Below are 27,358 nucleotides of genomic sequence, written 5' to 3'. Positions count from 1 at the left end.
ATACAGAAATTCTGAAGAACACACAAGAAATAAACAGCAGTGGTTACCTTTGGAGAAAGTGGGGATGGACAGAAGAGTAATGGGGCTAGGGGAGGTATATAGTATATTCATAAAATTATTTTAAAATACAGGCATATATATGTGAACTAAATGAATGTATAACCTGATCCAAAATTAAAATAAGTACAAAAACAGAAAGAAAATCTTTCCTTGGACAAACCTTTCCTGATCCCCCTCTCAAGCACAGCAAGCCTACCCTCCTTCTATGTCCCCTTATCACCTGTGCCTACATTTTTTCCTGGTACATATCGTGTTACACTGCCCTCATTTATGCTCCACGCCCCTGCTCACCTCGCTGCCAGCCAAGCTGGGAGCCCTCCGAAGGCAGGGTTCTACTTCTTTCATTCTGTGTCCCCAGCAGGAGTATGACCCCTGATGGATGGTGGACAGCCAGTATGGGGAAGTGGAAGTGGGAAAAGAGAGAAGTGCAGCCACGTTTGTGGTATTAGCATTGTGGCAAGGGGAATCATCTGGGGCTGTCATGTAACAATGGGAATCTGAAGAGGAAGTGAGAAGGGAGGAAAATATAGCAATCCTTGCAAAAAAGGTGTACCCAACCCAACTAAGGCACAGGGGTAAAAAGGGTACTCAGGCCAGAGTGAGTAGGGGGAAATGAAGGAGAAACCCTTGCTGGAGAAGAGTCGAGAGCTGAAAGAAATTGAAGATCAAGAAATGGAACATGTGCCCTAGCCAGATTCCTCAGTGGTTAGAGCACCGGCCTGTGGATTAAAGGGTCTCGGGTTCAATTCCGGTCAAGGGAACAAACCTTGGTTGCAGGTTCAATCCTCAGCCCTGGTTGGGGCATGTGCGGGAAGCAACCTGTCGATGTGTCTCTCTCACATCGATGTTTCTCTCTCTGTGTCTTTCCCCCTCCCTTCCACTCTCTCTAAAAATTAATGGAGGCGGGGGAAGGGGGGAGAAATGGAACACAAGACTGAGGCCACAGAAGCGAGACTGAGATTCCAGAAGTGAGGACTCCCAGCCTCAGAGATTCAGCTGTAAACTCTCTGCCCTCTGACGACTGAAAATGGGGCAGAGGGTGTGGGAAAGATTGGCACAGAGGAGACTTTCAACTTGTATATGCCAGCCACACCTGTGGTCTATTGCTTTCTGCTCATTTAAACTCTGCGCACACTCATCTGAGGGCTGAAGGCAGATCCACATTGGGTCAGGGATGTGTTTTCCCCAGCAGAATAAACCCAGGATTCCACAGGCAGTGAGACCACACACCATCACCATCTCCCACCCCCTGCCAAACCGGGCTTCTGTGGATACCTGTGCATATCCTTATACTATGATCCACAGGAATATACTTCTTTAATGGATTGTGTTAATCATCAAAACTGCACTAATTCATTCGTCCTTATTTTAGAGATATACACTGGAATAGGTGTAAGTGAAGTGAAACAATATTTGGGATTTGCTTCAAAAGAGTAACAAAATAATATTCTTATTGTTACAAGAAGCTTAGGTTGTCCAAGTAACAGTCCTTGGGAAAAGAATGTGCTCTATGTGAAGGGTGCTTTCCTCTAAGAGGCAAGCCAGTTAAAGGAAAGAAGTCAAATCCTGGCTAAGGATAGAAAGTATTTGCAGAAGGAAATTTTATTTCATTGCCTCAGCCCTCAGTGACATTAGCAAATATTGCAAAGTAATGAAAGAGGTCATTAGGAAGGAACTAGAAACGGCTTCCAACGTTATGGAAAAACAGTCTGACATCTTAATTACATTCTGCCACCTAGTGACAAAGGAAATTTAACATACTTGCTTAACCAGGCTCCAAGAGCAGAGAGGGCTGCCCTCCACGACCTGGACAGGAGAGTGTGGCCGGCCATGCGGGGACGAGCCAGATCCCACAGCAGTTGGCGCTCGGCGTCCTCTCTGCGTCCCTCCGTGCACCGCCCTAGGAGACACTGCAAATGTGGTCAACAGCCCAGGACGCTGTGCAATCCGCGCCTGACACACTTCACCTGGAGCCAGAAGGTCCACCCTCTGCCACTCAACACGGTCCACGGGCCCCTTTGCATCTCCTGCTCTTTGCAAAGGCTTCAAGGGGAAACAAAGAGCAAGACTGCAAAGGCCTGCGAAGCTGGGCATTTAACCCTGAAGTTCCCGGGGAGAAGGAACAGTAGAGATGATCTTCGGTGAAACGGGGTAACTTTTACTCATAAATCTCTGAGCTCACAGAAGATGATGGACACAAAAATTGATTGATTCCCAAATACAAATGGAAGGAGTGGATGTTTTAAAAGTGCTTTCAGGTCTAATCGCAAGGCTTCTGAGGCATTTCTTCAACAGAAAGCTCCTTTGTCTGGCTGAAGGGGCGCCCCACAATGCTTTGCTAGGCAGTTAGGTGCTAGGGGTGCAGCCAGGGGGGGAAGTAGAACTGTGGCTGCTCTGGCACTGGAGACTACACTGTTTCTTTAAAAAAAAACACACACACACAACAACAAACATGTTTTATTGATTTTAGAGAGAGAGGACAGGAGAGGGAGATAGAAACATCAATGATGAGAGAGAATCTTTGATAAGCTGCCCCCTACTGGGAACTGAGCCCAAAACCCAGGTATGTGCCCTGACTGGGAATCAAATCAGCGCCCTCTTGGTGCGTGGAACAATGCTCAATCCACTGAGCAACACCCAGGGGGCCCATAGGGTTTCTATGCAACTAAGCACCGCAGGGATTCCTCAGCGTCTCCAGGTTCTCCTCTGTCATTCCAAAGCCGGCTCAGTTCATTTGTGGGAGAGCACTGGTGCTGCAACATTGGCGTTTGAGAAGAAACTTGATCCTATGCAGAAACTCTTCGTGGACAAGATTAGAGAATATAAATTTAAGCTACTGGCATCTTGAGGACCTTTTTATATTGACCCAGAGGATCAGCAAGAGCTGGAGAAGGAGGACTTTAAGGATGAACAGATGTACCTTAAACCAGACATAAATATATTCCCTAACTTCAAATTTGAGGATCCCAAATTTGAAAGCATTGAAAAACCCCAATCTGGTTATTTGTTACACCTGGATTAGTTGCACAACTAATTACTATCAGACTAGACTTATAGTTCATAATTGTAAAAAAAGAAAAGTGCATGCAAAGTTTATTCTCTTAGATTTATTTCCATCACCCTTCTTAACACCTCCAAAGGATTTAAGGGACTTAAAATAATATACATAATGAAATTTCAAATTATAAATTAAAGCAGGAACCCAAACTATGTAAAAGCAGAACATAAACATAAAATGTAGTTCATTAATAAGAATCATCTTGGGAGGATTTGTTACCAAAAATATTGATGTTCTAGGACCCATGGTCGGCAAACTGCGGCTCTCGAGCCACATGTGGCTCTTTGGCCCCTTGAGTGTGACTCTTCCTAAGCCTTAGGAGTACCCTAATTAAGTTAATAACAATGTACCTACCTACATAGTTTAAGTTTAAAAAATTTGGCTCCCAAAAGAAATTTCAATCATTGTACTGTTGATATTTGGCTCTGTTGACTAATGAGTTTGCTGACCACAGATCTAGACGAGTCTCAACTGGGCTGACTGGGCACTTCAAGTCTCTGCCACCTATCTGTTCCATGCCAGTAGGCTACCTCAGGAATGTCCTCATGGAGATGACAGAAACACAGGAAAGAGCAAGGCCTCTCGAGTTGTAGACTTAGAAGCACCATACTTGCACTTCTGCTTCATTCTTTTACCCAAAGCCAGACACGTGGTCAAATCCATAGACAGAGGCAGAGGACACTTCAAAGTTAAATGCCCAAGGGGGTGGAGGCAGAGAGGGTAAAAAATCATTCAACCCATCAGCAAGAACTATCAATTCTACCTTAGAAATACTTTTCACACCTGTCCAATACTCCTTCTATCTTATTGCTACCACCACTTCAGTTTATCATGATCTCTCTTACCTATCACCACCTGACTGCTCTGTCCAAATCTTTCTTGTCTATTCCTTCTCAGACCATTCTCAATGCAGCAACAAGAATAAACTTAAAAAGAAAACCTGCTCTGACCACTCATTTAATTAAGTCTGCCAAATGGTTTCCTATTGTTCTCAGGATAAAAGTGCAAATCCTGAGTAAGGCCTGAATTGTTTTCAATTTTCAATTGAGGGGTTATTTTAAAGCAAATAGGTGAACCTGGTGAAAGGGAGAAAGAAAGGGAAGAGGGAGTGTGGGAAAGAGAGGCTTTGTAATGACTTCCATGTGAGGACAGCCTGGGACCCCTTTCTCCAATGTCATCTCCTTCCAGACTTTCTTTCACGTTATGGTTGGAACACATCATAATTCCCCAACTTGTACACTATTTCAAGCCTCCGGGGTCTTACTTAGACGGCTCTGTGTCCAAGTAGAGAAGTAGAGTTCTTTATCCCTCCTTTGGGTACGGCTGGAAAACCCTCTGCCTTATGCCCTAAAAAAAAAAAAAGAGAGAGGAGAAGAGCGTAGATTGGTTTGGCTCAGGGGATAGAGCTTCGGGCCTGGGGATTGAAGGTCCTGAGGTTTGAATCTAGTCAAGGATGAGAGAGAGACAGAGAAAGAGAGAGAGAGAGAGAGAGAGAGAGAGAGAGAGAGAGAGAGAGAGAGAGAGAGAGAGAGAAACATCGATGTGAGAGAGACACATCCATTGGTTGTGTCCCACATGTGCCCCAGGGTGGGGATCAAACCTGCAACCAGGTACCTGCCCTTGACTGGGAATTGAACCCTCCGGCACGTGGGCTGATGCTCTAACCACTTAGTCCCATGGCCAGGGCAGGATTAATCTTGAATTCCATCTATTCCTCAGCAGAATATTGGTGCTCAGGTTTTTGGAAAATGAATGAAAGGGCATACCTGAGTTTAGCAATATTCCTGGTGGGAGGTGCAAGATCCTGACACAACATTAGTAACAAAGAAACAGAATTTCCGGAGGATGAGGCCCAGAAATCAGAATTTTAAAAAGATTCCCAGGTGATTCTAATGTGCAGCCAAGGTTGAGAACCACTGCTCTAAGACCTTGCTACTCAAACTGAAGTTCCAAGACCAACAGCACCAACATCACCTGGGAGATTTTCAGAAATGCAGAATTTCAGGCCCTACCCCAGACCCACTGGGTCAGATTCTGCCTTATAACGAGATTCCCAGGTGACCTGTATGTACATAAAATCTGAGACGTACTCATCCAGCTCCCCCCACACCCAGCCCCATAAGGACAGACTCAGGAGCTCTCACGTGGAGCTCAGGAACCTGTAGTTTTTATTCACCCACAGCTGATTCCTATTAGACAAGTTAGGAAATCTCCTACAGGTGAGTATCCATTATAGTTGTGTGCCTCCTAATATACAAAGTAAAATCAGAGAAAAGTCAGCATAATCAGTTCCTCTGTGGGAAACCAAGCATCTTAAGAATTTTTTCCTGTGGGGCCTTACAAATGAAGCGCAGCGACCCAGTAGAAAATGTTCTGACTTTTTTTTCCCCTACCAAATGTTGCAGCAAACATAATTTGGTAAATTTCTTTTATCGTTAATAAAAGCTAAAAGTTTAGCATGAGAATAAAGCCTCAGAGAAGGCTGTTAGTCTAAGTCAGGAAAACACTACCCTGCTTTGTAAATAAAGTTTTACTGGAGCACAGCCATGATCATTCATTCACATATGGTCCATGGATGCTCCCATACTATAATGGCAGGCGCAAGTAGTTGCAACAGATACCACATGTTCTGCAAAGCCTAGCATACGTATATCTGGCCCTTACAGAAGTTTGCCACCCCATGCTCTATATGAATTACCCAGGGGATAGCATGGCTGTCAGTCTTCCACATCGCTTCTCCCAGTGGGCTTCTGAGAGGAATTAGAGATTGCATGGTGATGAAGGTATAAGAATTCATTTTGGTTGGTAAACTGACACTGAAAAATTCTTATTTGTTATGTCTGCCAAATCACATGGTATAAATCAGGGTTCCTCATCCACAGCAGCTTTGGGCTGGATAATTCCTTTTTTTTTTTTTTTTTTAAATCCTCACCCAAGGATATGTTTATTGATTTAGAGAGAAAGAAAGAGAGACACCAATGTGAGAGAGAAACATTGATATGTTGCCTCTTTTTTTTTTAAATATATTTTATTGATTCTTTACAGAGAGGAAGGGAGAGAGACAGAGAGTTAGAAACATCGATGAGAGAGAAACATCGATCAGCTGCCTCCTGCACATCTCCCACTGGGGATATGCCCGCAACCCAGGCACATGCCCTTGACCGGAATCGAACCTGGGACCCCTCAGTCCGCAGGCCGACGCTCTATCCACTGAGCCAAACCGGTTTCGGCGATATGTTGCCTCTTGTATGCACTCCAACCAGGGATCGAACCTGCCACCTAGATATGTGCCCTGACTAGAAATAGAACCCACAACCTTTTTGGTGTACGACGATACAACCTACTGTGCCATCAGCTGGCCAGGGCTGGATAATCCTTTGTCATGGGGTGCTGCTGTCCTTTGCATTGTAGGATATTGAGCAGTATCTCTGGCTTCTACCCACTAGATGTCAGTAGCAAACTCCTAGTTGTGACAAAGTATGTCTCTAGAGATTTGCCAAATGTCTCCTAGGGGGCAAAGTCACCCTCATTGAGAACTCCTGGGGTAAATGCACCTTTTATGACCAATTTCAAGCTACCAACTTGACGTCACTAACCATAGATGTGGGAAGAGATGTACACCGTCTCACAAGCCAGAGAAAACCACTGGCAGCATCCTGTGGGAGAACATACTTGTATAAGAATTAATGTTGTTGCCCTATTTAAAAATTGAGGTACCTAGCCAGGATCTACACCTGAACCAAAAGTTACCTCTTCTCCAGAGATGAACCTACTGGCAAAATTGCTTTGTTTTGTTTTCTTCAGGAAGTGGTTTGGATCCCTCCACACAAAGTTATGTTCCACAAAGCATGGTTGAAGTTATTCTGAACTAGAAAATATCCAATGCAGATGTTACCAGTCACCCAAATGGTTATTAAAAACTCTCAATAATAAATCAGTAAAGCACATGGCTTCCAGTGGATTTGGCAGGATAAATTAGCCCCAAGAAAACTGAAAGGCTGGACCTGTTATATGGATTTGGGTTCTGTTTTATTGTGATTGGTGTTTTTGTTTTGTTTTGTTATTGATTTAAATCAATTGACTTTTGGGAAATGTCTGCCAATGATAGTGACATTAGCTTTGGAATTCTCTGCACCAAAACCACTGACAATGGTTAATTACTCAGCCAATTACTGAGGTCACTCTTAGGCCATGACATTAAAACCATATTATCAGCACCCAAGAGGACACTTACCCTCCAATTCTGGGAGGGCAGGCATCTGTTTTTACTACAGCTGCAGATCATTAGGAATAAGACAATTTCTATCAACCCTGAATTCTTGAGGAATATTAAAATGCAGACTTTGTAGGATCATCAATAACGTAGTGTCTATATTGAGCTGGTGATACTTAGAGTGGCAGACCAATGGAAGATCAATAAATGCTACGGTTTTATTATTCTTGCCAGATTTCTGTACAAGTATCATTCTGCACAATAATCAATGTTATCACTTCTGGGATTTCCTTTTCCCTTCCTAGTGATGATTAAAGAGACCAAAGGCAGTTTCACTCACAGAATCATAAAAATGGTATCACCTTACTGATAGCCCATGATATCATGTGATTGACAATGTAACTGAACAAACCCATTTCTAAATTCAAGATGCACATACCCACACATGCGCATGCACACTGAACCATCTATAAATTTGAATTTCACCTTCAAGCTGAAGCTACTACATTTTGAGGGCCTAATCTGATTATTTCTCTTTTTGTGGGACCTTGGCATCTTGTGACATATTGTTAACACTTGCTCACAAGCATTGAGAAGTATCTAGGTCAGTGACGGCGAACCTATGAACCTATGTCACCTCTGACATGCGAACTCATTTTTTGGTTGATTTTTCTTTGTTAAATGGCATTTAAATATGTAAAATAAATATCAAAAATATAAGTCTTTGTTTTACTATGGTTGCAAATATCAAAAAATTTCTATATGTGACACAGCACCAGAGTTAAGTTAGCGTTTTTCAAAATGCTGACACGCCGAGCTCAAAAGGTTCGCTATCACTGATCTAGGTGAATCTAAGTGCTCCCAATATCTTGACATCAAGGTATTACTTAAATATCCTTGTCTTCTCCTATAGCAAGCAACCATAAATAAGATATATTTCAAAATATATGTATCAAATTTGGGAAAACTAAAGAATCCCAACTTGAATTAGAGAGTACAACTGCAAAATTAGAGAAATTCTAATTATCATAAGGTGACCTTATATCAGCCGTGGGCAAACTACGGCCCGCGGGCCGGATCCGGCCCATTTGAAATGAATAAAACTAAAAAAAAAAAGACCATACCCTTTTATGTAATGATGTTTACTTTGAATTTATATTAGTTCACACAAACATTCCATCCATGCTTTTGTTACGGCCCTCCGGTCCAGTTTAAGAACCCATTGTGGACTACATCAAAATAAAAAGCTTCTGCACAGCAAAAGAAACCATCAACAAAACAACGAGAAAACCCACTGTGTGGGAAAACATATTTGTCAATGTCATTTCTGATAAGGGCCTAATCTCCAAAATTTATAGGGAACTCATACAACTTAACAAAAGGAAGATAAACAATCCAATCAAAAAATGGGCAAAGGAGAGAACCAAGATGGCGGCATAGGTTAACGCCGGAGTTTGCTGCTTTGAACAACTACTTCAAAAGTGAAACCAAAAAACGGAAGGGACATCACCCAGAACCACAGGAACGCTGGCTGAGTGGAAGTCCTACAACTAGGAGGAAAGAGAAACGCATACGGACACTCAGAGGAGGCGCAGTGCTGAAGTCAAATTCTGAGGTGCGGAGTGCGCGGTTGGCGTTTTCAATCGGGAGGGAGTCGCAGACTCTGAGCTCCAGATCCGGGCGAGTCTTTAGGGACCCAGACTCAAACGGGAGAAGCGGGACTGTCTGGCTTCGGTCAGAGCGAGTGCAGCTTTCTCTCTGAGCTTTGCAGCGGGTGCTGGGACTCAGAGAGGCAGAGCCCCTGGGGACAGGACTGAGAGTCGCCATAACTGCTCTCTCCGGCCCACCCTGTTGATCCTGTGCGACCCGCCCCGCCCAAGCCCTGCACACAGGCATTTGCCGGATAGCCTCAGGCAAAGGCTAGATTAGCACCTCCCTAGAGGACAGAAGTTCTCTCACTGCTGACACAGCTGATTCTCATAGCCACTTGGCCTGGAGGTCAAACCCTCCCTGGAATTAGCTACAACAATCAAGATTTAACTATAAGACTGCGCACAAAGACCACTAGGGGGTGCACCAAGGAAGCATAACAAAATGCGGAGACAAAGAAACAGGACAAAATTGTCAATGGAAGATATAGAGTTCAGAACCACACTTTTAAGGTCTCTCAAGAACTGTTTAGAAGCCGCCGATAAACTTAATGAGATCTACAAGAAAACTAATAAGACCCTCGATCTTATATTGGGGAACCAACTAGAAATTAAGCATACACGGACTGAAATAACGAATATTATACAGACTCCCAACAGCAGACCAGAGGAGCGCAAGAATCAAGTCAATGATTTGAAATGCGAGGAAGCAAAAAACACCCAACCGGAAAAGCAAAATGAAAAAAGAATCCAAAAATGCGAGGATAGTGTAAGGAGCCTCTGGGACAGCTTCAAGCGTACCAACATCAGAATTATAGGGGTGCCAGAAGATGAGAGAGAGCAAGATATTGAAAACCTATTTGAAGAAATAATGACAGAAAACTTCCCCCACCTGGTGAAAGAAATGGACTTACAGGTCCAAGAAGCGCGGAGAACCCCAAACAAAAGGAATCCAAAGAGGACCACACCAAGACACATCATAATTAAAATGCCAAGAGCAAAAGATAAAGAGAGAATCTTAAAAACAGCAAGAGAAAGAAACTCAGTTACCTACAAGGGAATACCCATACGACTGTCAGCTGATTTCTCAACAGAAACTTTGCAGGCCAGAAGGGAGTGGCAAGAAATATTCAAAGTGATGAATACCAAGAACCTACAACCAAGATTACTTTATCCAGCAAAGCTATCATTCAGAATTGAAGGTCAGATAAACAGCTTCACAGATAAGGAAAAGCTAAAGGAGTTCATCACCACCAAACCAGTATTATATGAAATGCTGAAAGGTATCCTTTAAGAAGAGGAAGAGGAAGAGGAAGAAAAAGGTAAAGATACAAATTATGAACAACAAATATGCATCTATCAACAAGTGAATCTAAGAATCAAGTGAATAAATAATCTGATGAGCAGAATGAACTGTTGATTATAATAGAATCAGGGACATAGAAAGGGAATGGACTGACTATTCCTGGGGGGGAAAGGGGTGTGGGAGATTCGGGAAGAGACTGGACAAAAATCGTGCACCTATGGATGAGGACAGTGGGTGGGGAGTGAGGGCAGAGGGTGGGTCGGGAACTGGGAGGAGGGGAGTTATGGGGGGGAAAAAAAGAGGAACAAATGTAATAATCTGAACAATAAAGATTTAATTAAAAAAAAAAATGGGCAAAGGACCTAAATAGACACCTTTCAAAAGAGGACATTCAGAAAGCCAAGAGACATATGAAAACATGCTCAAAGTCACTAATCATCCGAGAGATGCAAATCAAAACAACAATGAGGTACCATCTCACACCTGTCAGACTGGCTATCATCAACAAATCAACAAACGACAAGTGCTGGAGAGGATGTGGAGAAAAAGGAACACTTGTGCACTGCTGGTGGGAATGCAGACTGGTGCAGCCACTATGGAAGACAGTATGGAGTTTCCTTAAAAAACTGAAAATGGAACTCCCATTTGACCCTGTGATCCCAATTCTATGAATATATCCCAGGAAACCAGAAACACCAATCAGAAAGGATATATGCACCCCTATGTTCATAGCAGCACAATTCACCATAGCTAAGATCTGGAAACAGCCTAAGTGTCCATCAGTAGATGAATGGATTAGAAAACTGTGGTACATCTACAGGATGGAATACTATGCTGCTCTAAAAAGGAAGGAACTCTTACCATTTGCAACGTCATAGATGGAACTGGAGAGCATTATGCTAAGTGAAATAAGCCAGTCAATGAAGGAAAAATACCACATGATCTCACTCATTCATGGATAATAGAGACCATTATAAACTTTTGAACAATAATAGATACAGGGGCAGAGCTGCCTCAAACAGATTGTCAAACTGCAGCAGGAAGGCCGGGGAGGGTTGGGGGGCAGGAGGTAGGGGGGTAAGAGATCAACTAAAGGACTTGTATGCATGCATATAAGCATAACCAGTGGACATAAGACATTGGGGGATAGGGGAGGCTAGGGGACTTTCTAGGGCGGGGGGATAAAATGGACACATATGTAATACCCTTTGTAATACTTTAAGCAATAAATTAAAAAAAAAAAAAAAAAAGAACCCATTGTGGCCCTCGAGTCAAAAAGTTTGCCCACCCCTGCCTTATACAGTGATTTTTACATGCACTACAGATTAGGATATGATTGCAAGCTCAGCCCCTTAAGCTGGGTGAGTGCAACTCACCCCAAATCCATTAGAAATCACCTTAGTATAGCTTACCTTCAAGAAGTAATGTAGTAAATATGCCTAAAACCCATTTACTCTGAATATAAAATTCTGTCATGGAAACCCAAACTAGTAGTTTCTTAAGAATGAAGCTGGCACAAAGATTGAAGGAAACTACAGTAAATCACCATAAATAAAAATGTAATCTTAAGGGCTAGAAGGCTTCCCTTTATAAAATCCAAGTGGCTTCTGTTTTGAGTGCATTCAAATTGAATTGTACTTGAGGAGCTAATAATGAAAAGTGTTTGATAAAGATCAGAAATCACCAACAGTAACAGACTGAAAAAATACAGCAAAATAAAATATTTACCTAGGGCTTTAATATGGGTTTGAGAGAAGTAATTAGCAGACCCTACCAAAAAAGTAATGTAACGTCTACGAAATCTGAGAGAGTTGGGAAAATGATTTTTCTAAACATCAGTTGACATCTTTACTTCCATTGTTTCCATAATTATTGTCAATATAGACAGTCAAGTCCAAATTCAACATCTCCTGGAATTTATAATACTCAAATTTTTTAATGGTTGTATCAATCAGGATATGATAGGTTGTATAGTGATAACAAACAACCCCAAAATTTCAGTGACTTAACAAACATTTATTTCTCACCTACATGATCAAACTTGTTTGTGGGGGGGGCGAGGTAGAGGGACGGGGTATCAGCCATCACAATCACTCAGATGATGGAAGTTTCGTCTCAACATGTGCTTTCACCATCTCCAGAGAAACAGGAAGGGAATGTGGGAATTGCACACAACCTCCTGAAGATTCTGTGCAGAAGTCTCCCATGCCCCTTCCACTTGCATTTTATTTATCAAAGCAAACCACATGCTCACATTCAATGTCACGGAGAGTGATGCCAGAAAGGGGAACTGGAATGATGGTAAGCAGCACTAATGACCACCAAAGTCACAGGATGTACCTCAAGATAAAAATATAATGGCTCCTTGAGTCACTCCCACAACTTCCCCCATTCAACTAGGCAGAATTCTTTGTATATATAAGGCAGACAGAGAGACTTTAGGTGCCATAAATCCTCATAAACTTCATCAGAACAATTCAAATGTACTGCCAACAGATAAAATCTGAGTCCCAGTTAAATGTTCTAAGGAATCCAACAGTAAAGGGGAGTTTATTACTCAGGATTCTTTAGGCTCCAAGAGACAGAAATCCAACTAGCATGGGCAAAAATGTTGTAACCAAATTCAAAAAGAGCTTTGGCATACCAGGCCTCAAAGTGAGACTGGATTTCGGGGCTTAACTTCTGTTAGTCCTCCTTCCCTCTGTTTTTCATCTCCGCTGCTCTCTGCTTTGTCACATCTCTTTCTCAATCTGGCTCCTCCAAGCAGGGGAAGGGAAGGGACATATGACCCCAGGGACCTCTAGGCTTACAACCAGAAAGGAACTGAGAGCTTTCCTCATCAGCTCTACTTAGAAAGATCCTAGGAAAACCACTGAAGTTGCGACACATTCAGATGGGCGCTTTACAAAGACTGCTCTGGCTGCTGTTTGGAGAATAAATTGGATAGGAGCAAAAATGGAAGCACCGCTTGACCCTGTTGGTCAGTTCCTTAATGAGATTCTCCCTTTCCTTGCTTTCTGTGACACACAAACATTATGGGTCTCTCTGCTAGTGGCTAAGAGACCCTTTAAGTTCATTTCTGTTGTTACCGCAAATTGTCTCGTGGGTTCTTCATTAACTACAAACACGGGGGACAATAACCCGCAGTATCGCTCTTCTGATCCTGAGGCTGGGACTCGAGTGGAACATTTCTGAGACTCATCCTGGGATCTCCTTTCCCTACTTAAATCCAAACCTTATCGTTTCAACGTACTTCTCTCCTGAGCCTGCTGCTGCCACTCTGCTCAAAAAACATCCACAGCTCCTTAGATTCACGGATTTAAACACAAACTTCTCAGGGCCTCCACAATACTGCCTCAATATCCTTTCCCAAGCAGTTTTTCCATTTTTTCATATACATATAGGTGAATACTTTTTAATAAAAGACTAAAAATATTCAGCTGGCCGGTGTGGTTCAGTGGTTGGGCGTGGACCTATAAACCAGGAGGTCACCGTTAGATTCCCAGTCAGGGCACATGCCCAGGTTTCAGGCTTGGTCCCCAGTAGGAGGCAGACAGTCAAAGATTCTCTCTCATCATTGATGTTTCTATCTCTCTCTCCCTCTCCCTTCCTTTCTGAAATTTAAAAAAAAATTTTTTTAAGACTAAAAACATTCAGAAGTGTACAAAAAAGCATGCAGTAGCCCTCCCCCCACCTTTGTTCAGCCTCCCCACTCTCATCTCCTGAGGTGACCCCTCTCACCAGGTTGGCAGGTCTCCCTTCCCTGCTGCAGTGACCTGTGTCCAGGGCAGGGCCTCCGTGGTTCTCCTGATGTCCCTCACCCACCCATGAAGATCCCAGGTGGCTGAGGGAACAGTTAGAGCAGTGGTTCTCAACCTTGGCTGCACATTAGAATCACCTGGGAATCTTTTTAAAATCCTGATTTCTGGGCCTCATCCTCCGGAAATTCTGTTTATTTGTTATGGGGCGGGGCCACAACATTAGTAACAAAGAAACAGAATTTCCAGAGGATGAGGCCCAGAAATCAGGATTTTAAAAAGATTCCCAGGTGATTCTAATGTGCAGCCAAGGTTGAGAACCACTGGGTTAGAGGGATCAGGATTTTTCAGCTAATTTATTTTACTCTGGTAATAGGCTGGATATAACAGAGGAACTAACGTCTAGTAACCAGACTCGAATTCTCAACGTCCAGACCAGACTCAGATGACAAAGACGTTCACCGGAGAGCGGTGCTGGGCTGCAGCTGCCTCTACATTGAGGTCCCAGGCAGCGCTCTGCCCGGGGAGCAAAGGCAGCTTCGCAGTTCTTCTCGAGTTTTCGGAGGAGCAGTGGCATGCTGACCATGTCTTCATTTGCTTCTACAAGAACTGTGATGACAGCCGCTCTGTTCCATACCTTCAGCTTTATGGGCTCTGAGACTGTGAGAGGGGACATGCCCTTGTCCCCAAGAGACCTGACGCTTGCTTCATGGCCCACACGTTGGAGAGAGCGTCTTCTGATGAGGTGAGGAGCAGCTGTGCTGCTGTACCCCACACCTTGGCCACCACTGACAGGTCATCACAGGTCAAAGCCCCTTTGTGTGCCTCTCTTTGTGCGGGTGGTGTGACCCACTGCTGCACTGGGGTGCAAATGCCAGGCCTGCTCCCCTCTTCTGGGTCTGTCTGCGTGTTGTGATTGTGCAAGTAAATGCTCACTCCAAATTAGCAGTGTATTTCTTGAGGTTTCATAGTGTGTTTGAAAATTTATAAAGTAAATTTAAAAGTAAAAATTTATATTTTACTTTTTTATTGCTGGTTAAAGGTGATACAGATTATCCTTATACTTAGAGCAGGAGTTTCTAGTTTGAAGTTTTGGAAACAGTTTTAGGTCTTAACTTGGAAAGATAGGTGTTAACCTACCCTTCTTTTGCTTTCAAAAATCCAAATAAAAGTGTTTACATCTAAAAATAAATAAATAATGGCCTAAAAAGTTCCCAAATTTAGTGAAAAATATTAAGCCACAGATTTAAGAATGTCAACAAATCCCAAGTAGGATAAACAAAACACAGTTAATGGAGTTCAAAGCCAAAGATGAAGAAACTCCTTATCAGAGTACATTCAGAACTGTTCTGTAGAATGTGGAGGGGGAAGCCCAGCTGGGGAGACTTCAGAATTCCCAAGGCACTGGTCTAATTTAAATAACCTAAACTTAGAGAGGTCGTTGGATCCTGAGGCAAGTCCAAGCCCTTGGAGTAAGTAGCAGGTGCTTCCCCAAAAAAGGGAGGACATTTAGATGTTGACAGATTAAAGAACGAAGCCTTAATACTCTCCCCCAGAACTTAACCTGCCCACACAGCCTCTGATAGAGCTGGCCAACCACTGCTCTCCCGGGACCCCCATGCCACCCAAAGGCTTACTTTGTGACAAAGAGTAGAGAAAGCAAACATTCCCAACGATCTACTAATTCAGGAAGAGAGAAGGGAAAAGGTGCTGAGCCACCATCCTTAGCCCCTTTGCCCAAGCTCACCAATAGTCTAAATTACCCCTCCTCTCTTAAGAAGAATGAGAAAACAGGGGGGTGGGGGGGGGTGAGGGCATGACTGGGGTGGGGAAGCTATGGGGCGTTAAGGACACATATGTAATACCTTAATCAATAAAGAAAAAAATTTTAAAAAGAAATGGATAAAAATTGCTATAACTATTTTTTTAAAATATATTTTATTGATTTTTTACAGAGAGGAAGGGAGAGAGATAGTTAGAAACATCGATGAGAGAGAAACATTGATCAGCTGCCTCCTGCACATCTCCCACTGGGGATATGCCCGCAACCAAGGTACATGCCCCTGACCGGAATCGAACCCGGGACCCTTTAGTCCGCAGGCCGACGCTCTATCCACTGAGCCAAACTGGTTTTGGCGCTATAACTATTTTTAAAAAAGAATGAGAAAAGAAATAGAAATATTCCACGTTGGTTGTGGAGTAGAAATGTCTTCCCTTCTATAGAAACATGGGGAGTGAACAACAAAATTAGTCCCATCTCCCAACTAGATCGTCAATTTCTTAGTCAGGAAACTGGCATTATAAACTGCTGCGTCTATCACAGTTGAGGGCAGAGAGCTGGGCATATGATGGACAGTGAGCGAACATGTGTTGACTTGACCATTCTACACTTAATGTGCGTGCGTGAGTGTGTGTGTGTGTGTTGAAAACTAAACATAATTTTAATGCATTCTAACTTTACCTAACATTTGAACAGTTTCTAAAACATTTCCATATACATGATCTCATTCAGTGTCCACAGCAACCTGTATTATGAGTGAGGAAAATGAGGCCCAGAGGGGTGGCACAGCCTGCTCAGAGTCACTCAGCTACTAAGAACCAGAACTGAGACTCACATCCATGTGCTCTGTCTCAGATCCAATTCTCTCTCTGTCTTCGTACCACGACCGCTTCACAGTTGCCATTTGTTTGTTAAGCACTGTGACCTCCTTCGAGAAGAGAAGGATGTTGCCCGTGAAGTCTGAGGCAGCAGCTGTATCTCCGGCTGTCTGGATGCCTCCTCCAGGTTTGGCAACAGCTGTCTCAGCTTGACATCTCACTGGGTTCCTGTCAGAGCCCCACCTTGGGGAATGACAAGTTTAATGAAGAAAAATCCAACCTTCCACCTGAACTCCTAGCTTTGCAAATGCAACCGACATCTGACAGGTTTGGAGGCCCTCGCTGCAGGGAATGGGGTGACCCCAGCCTCTCGGCTCATAGATTATATGTTTGGCAGCTTTCTCTGCAATTGGCTGGCAACATTTGTGCCCTCTCCCGATCTTACTTCCTGGTCCCAATGCTAATTTAGATGCTATCTGAACAAACACTTTCTGAATATTTCCTACATGCCAGGCGCTGGGGATATATCAAAAGATGAGTAGCACACCATTCCAGCCTTGGGGGCACTCAAAGGCCTACAGAAGACTCAGAAACTTTACCCTGCCAGCATTTCTATGGAGACACTACCCACTGCGATAGCAAACGGGCCCCTTTTGAAAAGAAAAACTCTAATGGGACTGCTCAAAAAATTAAATACCATGTTTATTTCCTTTGGCAGGAACAACAAATTTAAATGCCAGCAAGAATCTTAAAAGGGCAAAAAGGGGATTGATTCCAGAGCTGTGGAAGGAGCACTTTGAAGTTAGTGTTTGGGAACCAGAACCTCATTTTTCTTTAATCTTAAAAAAATAAAATAATATAATAACAGTGACCAGCCTGAGCAAAGGCCACATGAAAGCAATTGGCGTCTTAGGGGGGAAACAAGCAGGGCCATATATTTGGAGCACAGGGTACAGGAAGCAAGATTAGAAGAAAAGGTGGTAATGAGGTTCAATGTCATGTCAATCATGTTTAGAATATATTTTGAATAGAGCCATAGAAGATCGGTAAGTTGGGCTTGGGTTAGCAGGATGAAGCATGTGATTTAGAAAAATGGTACCAGCACTTAGGAGAGGAACAGCACTGGGGGACTAGTCAGAGCGGGTGTAGAATGTCCCAAGCAAGAGATGATGAGGGCCTGAACCAAGGAGGTGGACGTGGAAACTCGAAGAATCGGGAAGACCATTTAGAAGTGAAATAGTCACGTCTGGGTCAAAGAGGTATAAGATCTGTAGGTATGGGACTGGGCATTGTGGAAGGTCTGAACTGAGAATGGAAACCCAGAAGAAGAGGTGGAGAAGGAGAAGGTCCAAGGAGAAGTCACTGTGTTTGGTTTAGGCCAGATGTGCTCAATGTGAAGTCCATGCAACATCCAAGTGAAGCTACTCAGTGGGCAGACAGGAACGTGGAGTAGGCTCACAGATTAAGCCAGTCGCTGAAACTGCCCAGGAAGAGAGCATAGAGAGAAGGAACACAGGTGAAGGACAAGGCCCTCAGGAGCACTGCCATTTAAGCGCCAGATCAGAAATTGAGAACAGGCAACAGAGAGCAGTGGAGATAAAAGGAGACCCAGGAGACAGCTAGGGTGGTGAAGAAAGGTTGAGCAATAGTAGCAAACATGGCAAGGAGATCACAGATCAGAGCTAAGCTGGGGCCTCTGGATTCCCCCTGGCATTGAAAGGTCATTAAATTTAGCCCAGCAGGCGTGGCTCAGTGGTTAAGCATTGACCCATGAACCAGGAGGTCATGGTTTGATTCCCAGTCAGAGCACATGTCCAGATTGCAAGCTGGATCCCCAGTAGGAGGCGTGCAGGAGGCAGCCAATCGATCCATAATGGTTGTCTCTCATCGATTTTTCTCTCTCTCTCTCTAAAAAAATCTATAAACATTTTTTTAAAAGAAAGGTCATTAAATTTAGAAGAGGAAAAAACCCCAGAAAAGATATAGATGAAATAAGATTGACAAATGTTGATCATTGTTAAACCTGAGCCATGGGTACAATGATGTTTATCATAATATCTCTACTTGTATATATGTTTGAAAATTTTTTCCAAATAAAAAGTTGAAAAATTCAAAACAAATGAGCACATACAAAGAGTAAAATCAGATGTCATTACTGGCTTCTGAGATTAGGGTTTCAGTTGAATATGGAGTAGCAAATGGGAAAACAACGAAGAGGGACAGCTGGTATTGAATGTCATATTTTGAACTTTGCTGGCAAATGTGATAGAGTGTTGGGGTGGAACTGGGCCCTGTGCCTGTATCATTCATTCGGTGTCACCACAGGAAACAGACGACACGCAAATTGGGATGATTCCCCAAGAGTTTAATGGAGGGAATACCTATGTGTAAGAGCTGGGAGTAAGGAGAGCACAGAAATACTGCAGTGACTCCGGTGCCCCACCCTTTATCACACAGTCTTGGTGGAATGCAGCAGTGAGCATGGATTTCTCACAGGCATGTGGGTTGACTAGAGCTCATCTGGCTCAGCGTGGGCTCTGCTTCAAGCTGGTGTCCAGCTGGGCTTGGTTCCTCACTGCAGATGGAGCTCTGGTCTCTTCCAGATGGGTTCATCCTGGGGCCCGGGCTGGAGAGGCAGCAGTGCCCAAGGAAAGCTCTCCTCATGGAGATGGCAGATGCACAAAAAGGCACACAGAAACACACAACGGGTCCAAAGACCTGGGCTTGAAACTGGAGTAAACAATTGGTTTCACCCACATTCCGTGGACCAAAGCAAGTCATAAAGCCAAGCCCAAGGGCGGGGGGAAATACACTCCTCCTTTTATGGGAGCAACTTACAAAGTCATATCCTGGCAAAGAGCACCCAGAGGGGCAAAGAATGGAGGCCAATAATCCAATCAATTGCAAGGGTCAAGGGAGGGAGAGCTGAGGACTGAGAACAAAGCCTGAGAAAAGGGGCTCCATGAGAGGAGCTCTGACCTGCCACCAGAGAACCCGAGGAGATCCACAGGGAGGGCACATTGGGGATAAATGTCCTGACCTCCCCAGGCCTCCTGCCCAGGCATCTCACCTGCTGGACCCAGCTGGAAGCCAGAAAGAGCCCTCTGATGGGGTCCAAACAAGCCCACCTCAGGGCAGGTAGCAGTGTGGCAAAGAGTGGCAATGAATCTGCAGGGACAAAAGGAGGATATGGGCACAGCTATCAGAAAACAAGCAAGTGGAGCTGAGCTGCGGACAGGCTAGGAGAGGCTCAGCACCCAAACAAACCCTCATCTTCCTCCAGGACAGCACAGGAGGATGGGGAAGCTGAGGGCTGAGAAGTTGCAGGAGATTCTCTGAGTGGCCTGCACTGCCACCCTGGGCATCTGATCCAAGGGATGGGCAGGCACCAAGCCCTAAGAGAGAGGTTTCTTCCCTCCCACAAGGAAGAGACACCGCTAGGGGTAGAAATGGGCAATTAAAACGGATTGCCTGACTCAGCAATAAAATCAGGCTGCGACAGCTAATGGTTGTCAAGGGGAGGCAAGTTGCTGGTGGGAGCCCTGAACAGGCAATCGGTGTGAAAATGATGCTTGAGAGGACCAGAGAGAAGATTCTGGGTCCAAAGGCTCAAGAAGCCACCTTCCAAAAGGGCACCTTTTATTGAGACCGACCAACACTCCCCTGCTAGGATAGAAAGAAGCTTTTACGGTCTGTGCTGGTTATGTTTCTGGAGACAAATTAATGTAGAATGGAGCCAATGGAATAATAACAATTGACAGCATTTTCTAAATACGATAAATGTGTTATAAGCAAAGAATCCTTACTATTGGGAGGTGGGATGAGCCCCTCAAACTAAGTTCTAGGTTTTATATGTCCAGAGCCCCAAACCAAGGCTCACATACCTTATTAGGCCACAAAAAAATTAAAGCAGAGCCCCAAGCAGGCATGAGAAAGGCAGGTGTTAGATTATAGTCATCAAGAGCATGGACTTTGGAGCAAACTGCCTGGAGTCAAATCCCAGCTCAGCGGCATACTCAAACCATGAGCCCTGGCAAATTAGCTTCTCCATATACAAAAGGGAGGTGACCATAAACCAGCCCGAAGTTGTTGTGACTCTAACAAGTTAATAGATGTACACAGTTGCTAGGGTAAGATTCAGCCAGCATCCCCACCCTCTGCCCCTTCACCCTGTGCACCCGTGGGAGCCTCGGGCTAAAGTGATCCAGCTCTCTCTGGAGCCTCCCTTTTGCCTTCATTTCCGCCCAGCACTGGGTACCTCTGAGCAGAAATTGCTGGGTCCCCTGAGGCTGGAGCCCAAGGGAAATTTATTTTCTTCCGTGTGTTCCTTCCATCCCATCAGGCACTGACTCAGGGTGGATGAGGATAATTAAAGGAGTGCAGAGTCACTAGCAGCTAAAGGAACTCAGTCTTCTCATGAAAGCATAACAAACGGACCAGGATGACTTTAGTCCAAAGAAAAGGAGGGGTTGGACAGAGGCAGTCAGTGCCCTGTAACCCAGCCCTTCGGTTGCTGAGTCTCCCTGAAGCTTTCTCTCCTTGGGCTTTCACAGGGTGGGACTCTCTCCTCTGTGTCTCTCCTTCTTTTTCTTGCTTCTTTCTTTCTCCTTCTTCATCTTTTCCTCTATCCCTTCTGCTTCAGCTCCTACTCCCCCATCTCTTTAAAACCTGCTTCCCTAATACAACAGGACTGGGTCCTATGAGTAAGAGACACCCAGAGTGCATGCACAGAGGAGCAGCCAGGGAGAGGCCTCACCAGAAACCAACCCTGATCTTGAACTTCCAGCCTCCAGAGCTGTGAGAAAATAAATATGTTGTTTAACAAAACAACAAAAACCTGCTTTACATGGATTTTTACACGGGTTTTGGTCCTTGGTTATCTGTGGATCCGTAGTTCTCAGTACACACAAATTTTTTCCTCTCAATTACACCACCTGGGATCTCTTTCAGCTCTATCACTGACACTGTGCGATGTGCAGCAGTGATATTAACAGGAAACACGTACACTTAATGTGTATCACTCACTCTTGTGAGTGCATTTTGTATAAAATTAACTCATCTAGTTGTCAGGGCAACCTATGCATGGGGACTTTTATTGTCATTAGCTTTGTCTGTGGTAAATGAGATTACTAGTCACCAAATATTTTGGTTTCCCTCCCTGCAGTGCTCCTGCCTGTAGCAGACTTAAACATCCCCACCCTGTTGGACCAAGGAGTGACCATATGATTTTCTTTTGCCCATAAAATAAGGGCAGATGTATCACATGTCATTTATGGGAAGAAGCTTTAAAAGTGAGTGTGTGCTCTGCTGTGTTCTCTCCTCACTGTGCCGTGATGCCTGGCAGTATGCCTGCTTGGTGCTGCTCTGGCAGCCTGGGTCTGAGGGTAAAGACGACATGGAGCAAAGCCACAGCCGACTGGTGAAGGGCATGCATGGTGAACAAGAAACATTTGTCAATGCCTATCATTGAGGTTTCTGGAGTTGTTTGTTACCGCAGCACAACTTAGTCTCTCCTGACTGACAATACTCATTTTCAGGTAAGGAGCTGAGCACATTCAGAGTGTGTCAGGGAGTCTGGCTTGGTCTGAGCTCTTAACAACTACTCCATATTATCTCAATGACCCTCAATTCCTGGTTTGTGAGGTAGGGTGGTCTGTACCCTCCTTGAAAGCAATGAGTGCTATGTTTTTTCAGTCCCATTCATCTGGCTTTCACTTTAGCCTGCTTTCTTTGTAGCTTTAAACATGTTAGGCATATTTCTTTTACAGGTGATGCTGGCTAAGCTCAAGGGAAATGAGGAGTTCACAGCTGTCTATGGATATTTCCATCATGTTTATAACTAGAAATCCTTATTTTCCATGTTCCCAGCTCAGGACACCCTGAAGGAAAGAATTCCCAAATCTCCACTCTCCCCACCAAGCTGCCTACCCCTGGCATTTGGGGAAAGATGGCAATAATTGTTAGTCTTTATTAAGTATCTGCCATGCTTCAACAACCACACAAACAGGATTTCTAATTCTTTTTTTTCTTTTTTTAATATATATATTTATATACTTATTTATTTCAGAGAGAAAGGGAGAGGGAGAGAGAGAAGAAACATCCATGATGAAAGAGAATCATCAACCGGCTGCCTCCTGCACGCCCTTTACTCGGGATCAAGCCCGCAACCCAGGCATATACCCTGACCAGAAATCGAACCATGGCCTCCTGGTTTATAGGTCGACGCTCAACCTCTGAGCCACGCTGGCCAGGCCAGGGATTCTAATTCTTAAAGCCACATTATAAAGCAGGAATTATTTCCATTCTTGACAAGGAAACTGAGGTTCAATCACACTAAATAAGGTGTCTAAGGTCACACACCTAGCATGTTTAGGCTTCCAGTTCCACTTCAGAGCCACCTGGCACTAAGGCCTGTGTTCTCTCCACCAGGCCGACTGTGGTAGCAAGCTCGGCTCCGCCTGGTTTTCCAGCGCCTTCTCTCATCGCTTGGGACCTGGAAGTATCTAAGCCTCATTATATTCTATGCTAAATAATAGTTCAAATGCTTCTGAAGAAGGAAGTCAAGAGGCTGTACGCTGGATCTAGGCAAATTCCTAGGAAAGCCTTCATGTAACAGAAAGACAGAGAGGCTTGAAAACCAACTAAAACAGCCTGAGCAGTTTGAGGTTTTGTATTTTAATAATAAGGCTGAGCACAGTGCTGAGGAGTCTTTGATTCAACCTCTCAACTAAACCGTAATGAAGCAAACCTCCAAGGGAGGCATCCCAATTAGCCCTGTTTTCCAGATGATCTGACCAAAGTCTGATTTCCTGTCCCTGATGCTCATCTTGGAACAAAATTATCCCCAATGAGAAGCTGTGCACCAAATACCACATGTACAAATGACTGCCTGATTTTTCCAACAGGCTGATGTTGGACCATGGATCATGGCTGTGCTGCAAAAAAGTTTTTTTACTGATAATGAGCCAATTTATAATTTAAAGCCAGACATGGTCAAGCCTGGGCTCTTTTTTCAAAAAATGTATTATCATAATAATTATTAGTTGGTATTGCCATCTGGGTCACACGTTAAAAAAGAAAAGCCTTTCTTGTGCTTCTGAAAGCTACTTCTTCTGAAATAGTGTGTCCTCAAGACACCCCCACAGCACGACCTCACAAGTAGCCTTCTCCAAACACTTACTCCTGCGTGATCCTATTTTTCCACAAACCCCCTAAATCATAATACCTGTGTATGTGCTCAACGGCCACTTATACAGAGTGCCTGCAATACGCCAGGCCCCTTGCCGATGCCCTGAAGAATGCAAAGCTATACAAGCCAAAGTCCTGCTCTTACCATTCAGTCTAAAGGGTGTTAAATAAAAATGAGGACTCTTACATGATGTTAACCATTGGAAATCATGTAGGGTCTTTCACTTTCTAGGAGGAAATCAAGGTTCCATTCACTCTGCCAAGCCTCGTTCTATCCCTACAGTCAAGGAAACGGTGCGGATATGAGTTGATCAGGTTTAATATTTCTTGGACCACAGTGTCAGGACATGGTGTTTTTAATGTAGGAAGGAAAGAAATTAGAGTGCTCAGGCCGCCTGGCACTCTTTCTGGCCTCTCTGCAATCTCCTCTCTCCCTAGACTCAGGGAGTAAGAGAGGCCTGGGGCTACCTCCCCCTAGGAAGGACCTTCTGTTTCCTGGAGTGGGACCACAGTGGAGCCCAGGGGGAGGCCACCTAGGCTGGCAAAATGCCTTTTTGTAGTTCCACAGGAGATGACAGTAGGGCAGGAGTTAATAAGGGATGTAGTAAAGGGTTAAGAGGGTCAAATATGTGGTGACAGCAGGAGATGATGACTTTGGGCGACTTTGGTTACTAATCACACATACAATATACAGACGATGTAACATAGAATTGATTGTGCATTGAGACCCATAGAATTTTATTAACCAATGTCACCGCAATAAATTTAAAAGAAAGAGAAAAAAAAAAAGAATACGCCTGACAGGGTTTGGCAGGTGATTAGGTAAGGAGATGAGCCAGGCTTCTTCCCCAGGAGCGTCTGTGTGGGTAGGGGAGTCAAACAGCACACCAGGACTGGGGTTTGTGGGAGCAGGTTGCTGGGCAGAGCAGGGGTGCTCCCTGGCATGCCTCTCTGGACCATGAACTGAGCCGTGGGAGGATGTGAGTCTTTGATAAGCTGCTCCTCATAAGCTGCCTCTTTTTCTTATCGTGTTATTATTCTCCTCATAAGCTGTCTCTTTGTCTTACCCTGTTATTGTTCATGTGGTGTTACTGTGTGCAATAGGTTTCTCCCTGCATGTTTTAGGGAAATTTGGATGTGGTGAAACTGTTAGCTGGATCTGCTTTATTCTAAAAAGAAGACTCCTGACCTAGGTCGGCATCAATATTTCCACAGTTTTATGAACCAGGATTCCGAAGCCCTAGATCAGCGGTTCTCAACCTGTGGGTCGCAACCCCTTTGGGGGTCGAATGACCCTTTCACAGGGGTCGCCTAAGACCATCGGAAAACACATATATAATTACATATTGTTTTGTGATTAATCACTATGCTTTAGTTATGTTCAATTTGTAACAATGAAATTGGGGGTCACCACAGCATGAGGAACTGTATTAAAGGGTCGCGGCATTAGGAAGGTTGAGAACCACTGGCCTAGATGCTTTCTCAGAAAGGGAGTGGTTACTTGTACATGCCTGCTTTATCAGAGTGCTACACCAGAGGGCAGTATGGTGCTCTGTTCTGGAGATGCCCTTTTTTCCTAGAGTGTCCAGCTGAGTAATGGGTCTTCTCGGGGTGTTTTCCTGAGGAATGAAAGAGGAAGGGAGGTGTACTCATTTTCTATTGCTGTGTAACAAACTGTGAAATGTGTAGCTTAAAACAACACCCATTTGTTAGCTCAGAGTTCTGTAGGTCAGAAGTTGATTGCGTTCACAATCGCCAGTGGGAGGCAACTGTGGGTGGCAACATGGGTGTGGCTGGCTAGGAGGAGTGATCCAGGAAACTAAGCCTTTTTACAGTCAAGCCATAAACTTAGCTAGTGAACTCTCATGCCACAGCCACCACTTTAATCAAGGGGGGAAAGGGCAGGAGTGTTTGTAAAGAGCTGAAGAGTGCCAGAGAGCAGCTGAATTGGGATTTTGCTAGGTTTACACACTTTCCTGGGTGTTTCTGAAATTTGACTTGAGATCAGAGTTTTATTTCCTGTGACAGAATAGTTGGGACTGCGTTCAATTCATCAACACAAAAAATTTTTCGAAGTCTCAAAAAAATGACAAACATCCTGACAAGAACTTTCCTTCTGTGGTCTAGACTTCCTTGAGGCTGCTCTTTAACTCTTCTCTTTTCCAAGGTTCCCTGGAAGAAAATGAACCTTTCAGGGCTTCAAAATGAAAAAGCAGCCAGCCTTGGCCAGAGTGACTCAGTTGGTTGAAGCGTCACCCAGTACATGAAAGGTTGTGGGTCTGATTCCTGGTCCCAGTTGGGGTATGAGCAGGAGGCAACTTATTGGTGTTACTCTGTCACATCGATGTTTCTCTGTTTCTCCCTCTCTCTTTCTCATTCTCTCCCACTCTTTCTAAAAACCAATGAGGCTTAATAAAGAGAAGAAAACGCAGCCAATCATCAGTAAATCCACAAATGACAAATGTTGGTGAGGATATGGAGAAAGGGGAATCCTTGTACACTGTTGGGGGGAATGCAGATTGGTGCAGTCACTGTGGGAAACAGTATTAAAAATGGAACCCCCATTTGACCCAGCAATTCCACTTCTGGGCATATATCGAAGAAACTCAAAACACTATTTCAAAAGAATATATGCAACCCTATGCTCATTGCAGCATTAAATTCATTGCAGTAATGTTTGCAATACCCAAGAAGCAACCCAAATACCCATCAATAGACAAGTGGATTTAAAAGCTGTTGTACATATATACAATGGAATATTACTCAGCCATAAAACAGAACAAAATTTTACCGTTTGTGACAGCATAGATGGACTTAAAGGGTATTATGCTAAATGTCAGTCAGAGGAAGACAAATACCATATAATTTCACTTATAAGTAGAATGTAAAGAACAAAACAAATGAACAAAATTGAAACAGACTCATAAACAGGGCAAATTGATGGTTGCCAGAGCGGGCCGGGGTTGGAGGACTGAGTGAAAAAGGTGAAGGGATTAAGAAGTACAAATTAGTAATTATAAAATAGTCATGGGGATGGTAAAGTACAACATAAGGAATATAGTCAATAATCCTATATAATAAAGAGCTAATATGCAAATGGTTATGACACCCTCATGCCATAATGACTAATCAGCAGGAGGCTGCATGTGCGGCAGGCACAGGTGGGCGGGGCTGCGTGCGCGGTGATGCTGGGGGACATGAGGCTGCGTCCCCCGCCTGGTGCTGACCGGGGGAACGTGACACTGTTGTTTATTTATTAATAAATTTATATATTATTTTCATATAAATTTTACTAATTTTCTTTCATCTGTGACACTTCTATTATAGATAAAGGGCAAATAGCAATATTAAAATATTTCTTCTAATTAATTCCATTTTAATGTGCACGAATTTCATGCACCAGGCCACTAATATTGTAATAACCATGTATGATGCCAGGTGGGTTTGTAAGTTATATACATGTCTAATCACTATGCTGTACACCTGAGACAAATATAATATTGTATATTAACTGTAACTGACCAACTA

General features: G+C 43.9%; 1 protein-coding gene and 1 pseudogene across 1 annotated transcript in view; one reads left to right on the top strand and one right to left on the bottom strand.

Moving 5' to 3' along the window:
* Positions 1 to 12,884: 12,884 nt before the first annotated feature.
* Positions 12,885 to 22,112, top strand: LOC118667696 (annotated as a pseudogene).
* LOC118667228 (protein FAM117B-like) overlaps positions 19,005 to 27,358 on the bottom strand; it is a 53,502-nt gene continuing 45,148 nt past the window's right edge. Inside the window, exon 3 of the mRNA XM_036330151.1 lies at positions 19,005 to 19,810. The gene's annotated coding sequence lies outside the window, so the exon portion shown is untranslated. The remainder of the gene's footprint in view (positions 19,811 to 27,358) is intronic.

Source organism: Myotis myotis, unplaced genomic scaffold (genome assembly GCF_014108235.1).
Source record: "Myotis myotis isolate mMyoMyo1 unplaced genomic scaffold, mMyoMyo1.p scaffold_m19_p_12, whole genome shotgun sequence".
NCBI lineage: Eukaryota > Metazoa > Chordata > Mammalia > Chiroptera > Vespertilionidae > Myotis > Myotis myotis.
This window is presented reverse-complemented; position numbering and strand designations above follow the sequence as displayed.